Here is a 10,883-nt window from a genome sequence, read left to right as displayed (position 1 = left end):
GATAGTGAAGAAGCAGGAGGGGTTTCAAAAATAAAGAGAGAGATCACGTATTGTACAAATCAAGGAGAAGAAAAATTGTTGACAAGCCGACATCAGCAACAAACAACAGCGAGATGAGCTGACGGCTTGGCTTGGCAAAGAAATCAGCCGCTTCTATCGCAAAAAAAAGCGTGGGGTTCCTACTTGTTTTTTTTTGTTTGTTTGTAGAAATATTTCATTCTTTCTCTGCAGGCGGCGAATTTATATACAAGCGCTGTGAGCACGTCGTTCAATGACAAACATTTTTTCTTCTTCCTTCTCCGACCTATATGTATGTACGTTTCCGACGCTCGTCTTGTTTGTATTGCTCGGAAAAGATTTCCGTCGACGACCCGCCGTGTGAGCGGATAGATTCGCTTTCTTGTTTCTTATTTTTTGTTTTTGTTGTTATTATTTCCCAATCCATCGGAGCGTGAAACGTTGCAGCAACAGCAGCACAAGGCGGTTGTCTTCTTCGACGAAATTCTGATGACTATTTTCCTTATTTTTGCCTTTCTTAATGACATTTATCGATAACAATTGAAATGGTATGGAAGATGTGCTATGTGTTTGTATATGTAGGCCGATAGATGTTAGAAATGCGCATGTAATTTATGCTGTGCGTTGAGGACGGACGTGGCGGAGGCGGAATAGGTTGAGGGGTGCGGAGAGGCTCGCTGGGGCTTGTCAGAGAATGTATGTTTATAGGGAACACGTATATAGGAAGGTGAAGATAAAGCAGCCGACGGGACTCGTTGGCTACGAGTTGAATAGCGTGACGAGATTCGAGTTGACGTGCCTCGTTATTCGGCTGGCTTGGCGGATCGACCGGACAGGCACTGGGTAATTTCCAGACGCCATCTTGACTCGTCGTCACCTGAACCAAACCAGCGGAAGAAACATGGAAAAAAAAAAAAGATTCAACTCCCCTCTCTTTCCGCACTCTCCTCCATCGAGTGCATCCCCATCCTGCTCATCCCTGTTCCTCTTTTCCATTTTCTTCGTCATCCGTCGGCCTCTCCGCTGCCATTTCAACTTTCCTAGACGTCTTCTATGGTCGGCATGTATAATGGAAAAATTTTCTCTCCACACTCTCCAGTCATCCACGAAAATATCTTAGCCAAGCAAACTAGCCAGTACGTACCGCGCCCTTAAAAACAAAACAACAAAATGCGAGGCTGCGTCAATCTCCCAGGCTGGCGCAATAAGGAATTCCATTACTTGTTCAGCCATTTGCATTTCTCTACTTTTAATGCATGTTTTGTTTGTTTTGTTTTTTTATTCTAGACTTTTTAAGTCTCCGATCCATTCACCGTAAATCCGCGTGTGTGTTTGCGTGATCCTGGATTGCGAGAGTTGTTTCTCCACTTCGGATTTAATTACGCGAGATATTATACACACTTTTCTTTTCCTCTTTTGATGGTGTCAAATACATCTAAACACGAGGCGGCACGGCACTGAAGAAACGAATGTTTTATATCACCACCACAACGGCCTGTTTCCGTAAAAGGTTACGCATTTCTCGGCCTTTTTTTCCGATTGACCAATTTTTAGTGTGAATCAGTCGTATACGGACGTGTGGATGAAAAAAAGAAAGGGCGCCTCTTTCTTCAATCGGGGACATTTAAATGACCGGGCCATGAATGGTTTTTTTCTTTCAAGATTTTTCTTTCTATCGTTGCATTGGCAAATTGAACTTCTTCTCTCTTGGCTGTCATACAACTATGAGGATGTCTTTTTATTTTTCTATCTTAAAGAAGGAATGAAAAGAATCAAGAGATGCTAGGGCATCCTTGACGAACTCCAAACCATCTGCCGCTACTGGAAGTTTTGCGGTGGACAAAAGACTGACATGAGAAGAAAATAACGAAGAAAAAAAAAAAAAGGATATGAATAGGATGACTAGTTTATGATTGTCATTATTCTCGCGTCTGTGGCGTAGGGGAAATAAACAAGACCCAAGTGGCTTCGAAACAAGAGATGACCCTAGAGCTAGACGGATGCTTTAAAGCAACCGCTCGTATTTCTTTTTTTCATAATTTCAACATAAACTTGCTTAGATCTGCCATCTAGTGTTCAACTCCGTGGTTAGTTACCTTTTAGTCCTATTGCCTCTATTGCCTCCGTCAAGCGACAACAGAACCTACTGTCGCGTCAGGAGGCAACCGTTAACATAATTGAAATACCGCTAAACAAACAACTATCACGAAAGATAAGAAAAAAACACGATGATATAAATTAGGCTTGATAATAAAACTAATATATCCCACTTTCACCGTTAAATTTTGACTATAATGTGCAATTTTTAGCGAATTCCAAGTGGTTACATTTTTTGGGAAATTTTGAGACTTAAAAATTAAGCCCGACGAAATAAGCCAGACTTTTTTATTTTCTTTTGAAATACTCAAAAACATTGAAAAAAATGTTCCAGTCGGAATCAGCGTTAAATTTTGAGTATAACGCGTGTATTTTTATTGAATTCTAAGAAATGTCGATTTTTGCAGATTTGGACGAAAATGAGAAGGCTATTAGCCTTCCCACTTTTCATTTTTTTCGAAATTTTAGATTTAGTAAAAAATACATGATTTCGATTCGTAATTAAACCACAATCACGATACTCAAGTTCTTTTTAACGTGAGGCTTAAAAAAGTTTTATTTAACCCAATTTCCCTTGAATAGGGAATTTTACTTATGAAATCGTGAAGGCTGGTGCGTATTCTCACTAGTCAAGCATCGCCGACCGGAAAGCTTTTCTTTTTTAGATTTCTACCCAAAGATGTCATTTCTGATGGCGGATACGTTTTTTGTTTGTTTGTGTTTTGTTTTTTTTAAAAGAAAAAAAAAACGGCACTTATAAATTTTTGTTATTAATACACACACAGTCTATTTTTAATGTTCGACAATTTTAAATGTAAATTTTCCTAACTAAAAGGATGCGCATGTTAAGGATATTAGGATACTGCCAATTTGTCAGCCCATAAGCTCATTGGCTGTTGTTCATGTAGTGCCCCAATAAACCGGTAGGGGCGCTTTTTAGCTGCCAAAATTTGGTCACAGAAGCCAGCAGATGTCTTATGGGAATTTGGCATGCATTGAAGCAGGTCTCTATGACTCTGCCATCGTATAATATCAGACGAATCCTGATTCGTCTGATTTGCCACTTGACGCGCCCCAGTTGTAGCCTAGTTGTTAGGGATTCGAAACGTGTTCAGTGAGGAGCTAATAAATGTTCAGTGCGTATCTGCGTTCCGTTTTAAACATTCTTTTGGCTACTCGTTAATGCACTGACATTTGCCATTTTTCGTACCAATCTGAGGGACACTCTCTTTCACTCTTTTTGTAAAACAAATCGTAAATTGGTAAAATAAAACATGTAACCTATTACTTTAAATAAATTGTTTTCAAAAGTGGAGATTGATTCCAAATCTTCAGCTTCCCAGGCAGACACCCAAAGCCTCAAAGCCATGGGTGATAGATGATATTCTCAGCGGCCATAACTGTGTTGTAAATTGGTATCACTTTTACAAAGCCAAACTGGTATAACAAAAATGGCATTTTTAAAATTTTTTGTATAGAATTATATTGCTTCTTTGCTCCATTGGACAACAGATTTAGATCACGTGTCTACTGTGAAGAAGATCATGTGTCTCAACAAAAATGGCCCTCTCTGTTTGCGAGACATCAGACATCCCCAGTGTGTCATTTTGATGCAGAGCTCTTGAAATCAAGTTGAACATTTTAAAACATCTCAGGTCAAAGCTGAAGTTCTAGGTCTGTTGGTTTTTTCTGCTTGTAAACCCATGATTAAAACTAATTGAAGTGCAATTTATTGTCTTGTTTGCAGAGGTATTAGAAAAGTCGTCGCTTTTTTGTTAGTTTCTTAGCCGTCCGATGCATCCATTGGAATGATGTTCATTTCCTCGACATCATTGCTCACGTAATTTAATAACTTTGTACTTCGAAAAAAGTTGTACTAATCTTCAATTTTTAAAAGAAAACTTTGATGCATTATTCTTATCTCGAGGTTATATCGACCTTCAAAGGGAAATCGGAAGAGGGTATTCTTCTCCTTGACACAAAGAAAGGAAATTTAAGCATTAGCAAGTCATCCGCATCCAAACAGATCTAACGCACGAGGTATTCCGCCTCGTCCAGCAACGCATCCATCAAAAGAATGTATTAAAGAGGAAAATAATTGACCAAGTGCCGACTCGACGATTTCCATGCAAGATGAATGTTATAAATCCAAGGAGATCTGGTGAGCAGGATGCAACGGACTATGTCATGTCAGACCATTAGCTGAATACAATTAATACCATCAGTTCCCCAGAACGAGAGGTAATACTATTTAATACTCTATTAAATACAAATTGATAGAAAAACGTTTATATATTGATCCATATTTCATTTCCTTTACATAGGTTAATAATCATACTGAATCAAAAGAGCAATCAAGTTAAAAGAGATTTTAAAATGATAACTAAAACCAAGTAGAAACGGAGTGCCCATTGTTTAGAGGCTTAGAGACTCGGCAAATGGTATTACTGACCCATTGTGACAGCGTAGACAAGGTTGCAGAAGGGTTGCGTTGCGTCGCAAAATGTTCGCTTCGTATTATTTCCGCTATTGCTGATACTGAACGCCGTCTTTATGGAGTCTAGTTCCAGGATTTGATTGAAAACGGTATGTTGGTTTCCTTTCCATTAAATGGGAAACAATGATCTTAATGGTTGGTGTAAAATTACAGGACGAAAAATTGTGCATAACTTCTTGTTCAACATCTGTGGATTGCAAGGAGGTTTCACATTGAAGAAACGCGAGCAGCAGTGTATCAGCTACATCCGGCGTAAGGTAGGACGAGATAAGTTCGTGCTCATGTTGGTAAGCGGCGGAGTTAATTCCGCCATTTGTGCTGCCCTTCTTCATCAAGCACTTCTACAGGGTGACGACTCGTCCGGAGTGCAGGACATACATATCGATAACGGTTTCCTGCGTAAAGACGAATCTGAGCAGGTCGTCACTAGTTTACAGCAACTCGGGCTCAATCTTCGGGTGATTAGAGACACTTTTCTGGACCGTTCAGAATCTTATAATTGGCCAAAATTTGATACGAGATTAATTGATACGTCGTCTTGTCACATCTCAAATTCTACGGTTTACAATACTTGTTCTAGTTCCTTTAGGGACAGTGGCTTCTCATTTCTTCTTCATACCAGCGATCAGATTTGATGTTTCGAATCGTTTTGGGTTGCTAAATCAAGTTTGACTTTATACGATGCTTCCACCAACGACGCCAAACTTTGTCGATGTGTCGGGCTGTTAATCCCGAAGAAAACGTCGAATTGTTGGCGATACGTTTGTCAAAGTGGCAGATGGAACTGCTAACGGTTTAAATCTCATTTGGGATAATCTACTTCTCGGACAAGGTATCAACCATCTATTTTTGTTGTATATATTTAATATTAGATAATATTCAATGTCATCATATATGAAAATATTACAGGTACTTTGATGCCGGATTTAATTGAGTCCGCTTCGTATATGGCTTCTTCGCTATCTGATGCCATAAAGACTCATCATAATGATTCCTAAATGGTTCGTCAATTGCGCCTTCACGGTCGTGTTGTAGAACCTATTAAAGGTAATTGCATTAAGGTGTTTCCTGCGTTATGGCATTCCAACAAGATATTTTCTCTTCGATTATGCGAACATGGCAACCAAGGAACATGCCTTGATCAATCCGATTGAAATTGCGAGGTCGGCAGAAGAGCGTCTTCTTCTGGAAGAACTGTCCAGTCACAACCAGTATGTTGCCACGCTACTGCCCAGTCGCACTGTAGGTGTTCAATTGTTCATATAAAGAGCTCCGCAATTTAGACGTTTTGTTGGCGGAGTTTTATAAAGATTCATTAAGATCTTCCTTGCAGGGGTTTTGCCGAACTTATAGCTATTGCGTAGCACTGAGCTCTGATCGATTCGGGTTGCTAGAAGCTAGCCCAAATGCCGATCATCTTGATCCCTCTCACTTTAATCGCGATTCGAGTCAACGCATTCCATCATGCCAGCGATCAGTCGTTTTTCGACCATTTTTTTTCACAGGATTTTATGATTTCCTGCAATTCCTGAAAAGTGGTACATTTTTAAAACTGATCTTGCTGTAAACATGGATACTGCTAGTTAGGTTGTAGACAAGATGGTTGAAATTGACATTCAGAAAATGTTGTATATGTTCGCAATTTGTTAAGATCTATTCTGAGTGGTACCATAAAGTATGACATTAGGAAAGGGCTACGTAGGCTTATGAAGTGAAGAACAGCTCTGACGTGTTTGGTAAGAGGAGAAGGTACTGCAAAGAGAAGCGTCACATGACGGTTTTAAGAATGGACTCTTTCGTTTGCTTTGCGCGATGAATCTGTGCATGGAACTGGCAGGGTTGTTTTGCAGTGGTACCCAATCTTTATTCTTAAAACCCAGAGCTGTTCTTCCCTTTTCACGGTGATCGATTGATGATGCTTGTTGGTTAAACCATGAAGAATATCAATAGATGGATAAGTGTAGGGTTATAAAAGTATGAAACCAATTCCCTATGGAATTTTCATTCACTCTTGCGCGACAGTTCGTGAGCAGACGAACCATTGAAAGAGCCTTGCGCAGTCTAGCTGCATCCAGCCAGATACTAGTAGAACCCGAAACATTGTTTTGACAAGTATTATCATATTTAGGCTGCATGTTTTCATTAAATACCAGATAAGTAAGGGTTTTAATCGTGTTAAATGTGTGATTTTTCGATTCAAGTCTGTTTAGGTGTCATAGCTGAAATTGTACTTCTAGAACTTTTAAAACACCACATAGCTTTTATTTACAATAGTTTACTTTTACAGCTATCAAAATCTTGTAAACCAATTAAAAGAGAACACAGCTCATTTATTAGATATCCAGAATTTTACTTTCCGGTTTTACTTCCGGTTTTGAAATGCCAAATAACTCCTTATTTATTGGTCTGTCAGAAAAAATATTGACATTTTCGTGATCCTTGTCAAATTTGGGGTCGACTCCATGTATCAGCTCAAAATACCCCAAAATCGTCAAAAATCGCAAATTTTCCTGACTCATGAAAAATCGCGATTTTGGTCAAATCCGACTTTTGGCTAAAAACACATCATTCAAACTCCAAATTTGATAAGGATCACGAAAATCCTACTCGTTTTGTTGTGGGATCACTATTTATGGAGATATTGGTTACTTTCGGTTACTTCCGGAAAATTTTCATGACAATTTGCCAAAAGTAAAAAATGAGCTGTATTATTGTAACGATTTCAAATACTTTTCTTGCATGCGTTAGAGTGGTGCAGCTATTATTATGTGTTTTTTTCACTATCAACAGCACAGGCTGACCCTACGAGTAACGACAGTTATAGCACAGACTACGAAGTAAAGACCGCAGTCCCCTATACCTCTGTTGAAGCTAGGCTCCTGCCTACCGCTAGGTGTCAGGCCGTACGGTTTGGGACGAGTTTTAGTCATTTTCCAGTTTCCCTACTGATTGCGTGCTTCACACACACGGAATATTAGGTAATGTAATTCTCAGAATTTTTTGGATTGTACACCATAATTTGATAAACCCTTCCCTGTTTCGCATGAATTAATTCAGATATTCCGTTAAAGTTTGGGTGCGTTTTAAAAATGTTTTATTTAACCCCCTTTTCCCTTGAATATTTGATTTTTATACGAAATTGTGAAACGTTGTTTATTATGGTTTCGATTTTAGCACAGGTTACCAGTAGAAATTAACATACTTTAAAAGATATACTGTGTGTGTATTAATAACCAAAATTTATAAATACCTTTTTTTTTTTCTTATGAACACAACAAAACACAAACAAACAAAAACATATCCTTAGAAATACACTTTGTAAATAACACCAAGAACTTTCCCGCGATTCTTTATGTAGTCAGAATACGCACCAGCGCTTCACGATTTCATATTAAAATTAGATATTCAAGGGAAAAGGGGGTTAAATAGGGCTCGGCCCCGGTTTACCCATGGTTCGTCGCCAAAAAAAGTCGCCCATGAGCGATCCGGGTAGTCTATTTGCCAAAGTGGGTAGGCTGGGCGGATTTGATGGGCAAACCGGGTATACCCACCACCATCTTAGAAAATGGCGGCTTGCAAAGCCTCAAGTTAAATTAAAAGAAAGGGTAGCAAAAAAAAATTTTTTGTGGCGGGAAATTCAAAGGGCGTCACTTGATTTCAGGGAAAACTCAGGTAATCGGGTAGGAAATCGGGGATAACCGGGTTTTGAACCCGGGTAATGGAAACGGTTTTCGAAATGGTATTACCCACATGGTACCCGGGTAGGTAGTGGGCACAAAGTCTCAGGAACCGTTACCCACCGGATCCAATTTTTTTGCCGAGAAGACCTACACATTCGCCCAAATACCTACCCATTGTACACGGGGCCGAGCCCTAGGGTTAAATAAATCATTTTTAAAACGCACCCAAACTTTAACAGAATATTCTGAAGGAATTCGTGCAAAATAGGGAAGGGCTCTATCAAATTCAGACGATCAGGCTTCAGACGATTCCTCTCAGGCTTATGGAATCGTTCACAGTCTTTACTAGTTTATTTCGTAGTCTGTGGTTATAGCTACAAATGTTTAAGCACCTCGTCTTGCAACTAATAGTTGATATTCTCGGTTTTTATGTTTTAAATTGAAATTCAACTTTTTGAGATCAGTAAAGTTCAAGCACATAAAAGCAAGAATTGTACTGATTTCAAAGTAACGTCTATTTTCTTTGGGTTTCAGGAGGAAAAACTAGATGACGTTGACGACGTTGATGTGCGTCTATGATAATAATTTTACAAGTGACAAGTTAAATTGGTGATAGTTGCGTTTCTATCCTGTTTAGTGTTTCAAAGGATTTTTCATCAAATAATAACGGTATGATATAATCTGTTCAGTATTGCTATCGTTGTGTATGTATTGAAAAGGAAATTGATTATAACACTAAAATTTGCCACTTTTTAGTGCCAACCTGAGAGACACTTCTTTTCACGATTATTTGCATGGTACACTCGATTGTTGTTTGAAGGTGGATTGTCACCAAACATCCTTTGAATGGTATAATATGTTTGCATGTTATTTCTTTCAGTTCAATTTTCTGTCACACAATGTTTTCATTCTCCAGGTACGCCCTCATCAGCAGCCTTACAATGTGCTTCATAAATACATCAACCCCTGAGATCGTTGGAAATTGTGTTTTTGTTCTCCACCTTTATTATCCACATGCAATTTTCACACTACTTTATTACATTCATGGTAATTCATGGTATGTCAGTTGTTTGAGTTCGGTAAGAATAATTTTTTAGGAAATTTTTACCTACTTTAGGAAAACCAGGTGTGATATTATATCATCCTGGAAAAAGGATTCTGGAAATTGATGATTTCTAATATACAACTGATTTTTAGGTTAATTTTTATATGTACAAAATAGATCTGAATTAATGTTGTTTTGCTTTCATACAAACAGATAATAAGTTTAATATATTTACATTTCAGAATGAGCTTCCAATTTGAAGTTGTGAGTGATTTATCGGATTATGGATTCCTACTTTGAAAACCAAATTATTTCCTTCTACAAATGAATTTGGAAGTATCGTATATGTGGTATTATGTACTCAATGATGTGTGTACCATTGTGTGCTGCATAATGTTATTACTTTATGGAATCAGCTCATTCAATTGTAACCTATTTTTGTATTCAAAATATAGATCTTCGCGGAGCCTTTAATGCTTAATTTACGTTATACTAAAAAATTCCCATGGAAGGTATTTTTTACAGACAATTATTCAGAATTTTTAACTGAACATTTTTTTTTTAACCTTCAGGAAGTTCTTTCAGGATCTGTTATCGACCGTCTATGTTATGCAGTAATTGGATCTGCAGTTTAGTTAGAAACTTTAACTTAGAAATGTGCTCAGCATAGATTTTATGTAAGACAAGTTTCTTACTTTGCTTCAAGGAATGTTTTACATTGATATGTGTTTGTTTGTTTTGTTTTGTTTTTGTTTCAATCTAGATGAAAAATGATATTTGATTGGAAAAAGTTCCTGGTTGAGACAAGAGATCAAAAAAATGATACTGTTTAGAAAGACGACCGGAAATTTCAAGATTCATTTATTTCCTTCCACATTATAGTATTTATATATATTTTTTAAATTGAATTGCATATCTGGGCTCCCTTGTTTTCTGTGGCCCTGTTTCCCCTTGACTTGTGATAAGCCCGTAGGGGGTCATGCCCCTACTGTGATCAGCAGCAAAGGTTGTGAGTGCGCTGTCCGGAAAGGGGACGTGGGGGTCCTCAAGTTCTATGATAACATTGGAGGGCGAAGAGGCTACCCACAAATCCGAATTAACGGTTAATCGCTCACGTAAAAACTTGTCCGAAACCTTCCATCCTTTTCCGGCTTCTCTTAGCCACTCCCCGGGTAATCTCCCCGGGGGTTCGGTTCAACTAAGGTAGGGTTCGCCCTATCTTGGTTTACGTAAAGGGTTATGTATCAATACAAAATGCTAAAAGCAAATTTTTCAAAAATGTTTTTCTTTTTTCTGAAAAGTATTTCGTATTTTGGTTATTACTTTTACTTTTTTCAATGAACTTTCACTTACCATTATTCATCTGGACTACACTCCTCGTTTTACAGAAATTTAGTTCTTAGGTGTAGTTTTACAAGTTTACCGTTCACAGACAAAGTCATTTGGGATTTACTTTCATTTAAATCTTAACTTGATGTTCACTAGTCTTATTCATATGTATACTGTTTGAAAGTGCTGTAATGACGTTCGATTATTATCTGAATAT

The 10,883-nt window shown here is 38.1% G+C and overlaps 1 long non-coding RNA gene across 22 annotated transcripts; it reads left to right on the top strand.

Annotated features, from left to right (window-relative positions):
* The first annotated feature begins 3,130 nt into the window (after window positions 1-3,130).
* LOC116932233 lies at window positions 3,131-10,146 on the top strand. Of its 22 annotated transcripts, none has more exons than XR_006652151.1 (17): window positions 3,131-3,377; window positions 3,451-3,555; window positions 3,628-3,789; window positions 3,863-3,955; window positions 4,043-4,076; window positions 4,142-4,356; window positions 4,440-4,701; window positions 4,766-5,444; window positions 5,522-5,659; window positions 5,741-5,854; window positions 8,827-8,961; window positions 9,049-9,141; window positions 9,209-9,339; window positions 9,410-9,489; window positions 9,580-9,849; window positions 9,910-10,014; window positions 10,101-10,146. It is a non-coding gene; the product is annotated as an uncharacterized LOC116932233 (long non-coding RNA). The 22 variants fall into 22 exon arrangements; XR_006652149.1 differs by having other exon boundaries at window positions 4,013-4,076; XR_006652143.1 differs by having other exon boundaries at window positions 3,863-4,356; window positions 4,766-4,899; window positions 4,960-5,070; window positions 5,193-5,444.
* The last annotated feature ends 737 nt before the right edge of the window (window positions 10,147-10,883 follow it).

Source organism: Daphnia magna, linkage group LG10 (genome assembly GCF_020631705.1).
Source record: "Daphnia magna isolate NIES linkage group LG10, ASM2063170v1.1, whole genome shotgun sequence".
NCBI classification, from domain to species: Eukaryota; Metazoa; Arthropoda; class Branchiopoda; order Diplostraca; family Daphniidae; genus Daphnia; species Daphnia magna.
Note: the sequence above shows the minus strand (reverse complement) of the source record. Positions and strands in the feature narration are given on the sequence as shown.